We start from the raw sequence: 907 nt of genomic DNA, 5'->3' as shown, positions 1-907 counted from the left end.
TGCCCATGTTGGGCTTCTTTTTTTTTATACCACTCTGGAATAAACAGCTTTAAATGGCTCTGTGGAGAAATGGCGCTGATGTGGCACTGCCTTGGGGTGTGGATGGGGATGAGGCAGGGCCCCCCTGCCCCAAAGACCATGGGGGCAGGGACTGCTGTGCACATGCCCAGGCAGCTGGGGCATCATCAGGGCTTTGGGGGGGGAGGTGTCAGGCCTCCTGGGTTCTCTGCCCTGCTCCAAGGGGCATGATGCCTAGTGGGCAGAACGGGGCAGGGCAGGGCAAGGGAGGGGCATTGGGTGGCAAGACACCTGGGCTCTTCTGCTATCTCTAAGGGGAGTGTGGCCTAGTGGGCCGAGATGGGGGGGTCAGGGGTAGGGGGTCAGGACTCCTGGGTTCCCTGCAGGGAAGTATGACCTAGTGGGCAGAGTAGGGGGAGATGGGGGGTGGGGGGCAGTGTTGAAGGTTAGGACTCCAAGGGGAGTGTGACCTAGTGGTGAGACGGGGGGAGGGGAGGGGAGGGAGTGGGTGGCAGGAGGCTGCATGTCCAGCACGGGGCTCAAACACCCACCTCTGGAGACAGAGGGGACCACGGCCCCATCACCCTCCCCTGATGGAGACCCCATAGCACCCCCGCATCCTCCTTCCTCCCTCCACCCTCCCCCCGTCCCATTCAAGGAGCCAGAGGCCACTCTGTGCCCTGGAGTTTATTGTTCTCCGACACCTGTACAGCGCCGGCGCGGCCGCGCGGGGCAGGACAAGCAGAGCAAGCGGCGTCCATACAAGCAGGGTTTGGGGCCAGGGGCATTGAGAGCAGCGAACATGCGCGTTGGATGCGGACTGCGACGGATGGGCCTGGTCTCCCCCATCTCCTCCTCTCCCCCACGGCTCTAGATGGGGCCGTAAAAT

General features: G+C 63.0%; 1 protein-coding gene across 2 annotated transcripts in view; it reads right to left on the bottom strand.

Moving 5' to 3' along the window:
• Nucleotides 1-690: 690 nt before the first annotated feature.
• Nucleotides 691-907, bottom strand: part of BGLAP (bone gamma-carboxyglutamate protein) — a 12,344-nt gene continuing 12,127 nt past the window's right edge. For both annotated transcript variants that reach the window (XM_019513616.1, XM_019513531.1), the window contains exon 5: nucleotides 691-853. The gene's annotated coding sequence lies outside the window, so the exon portion shown is untranslated. The remainder of the gene's footprint in view (nucleotides 854-907) is intronic.

The sequence above is a fragment of the Gavialis gangeticus genome, unplaced genomic scaffold, assembly GCF_001723915.1.
Source record: "Gavialis gangeticus isolate Ggan-Ray unplaced genomic scaffold, GavGan_comp1, whole genome shotgun sequence".
NCBI classification, from domain to species: Eukaryota; Metazoa; Chordata; order Crocodylia; family Gavialidae; genus Gavialis; species Gavialis gangeticus.
This window is presented reverse-complemented; position numbering and strand designations above follow the sequence as displayed.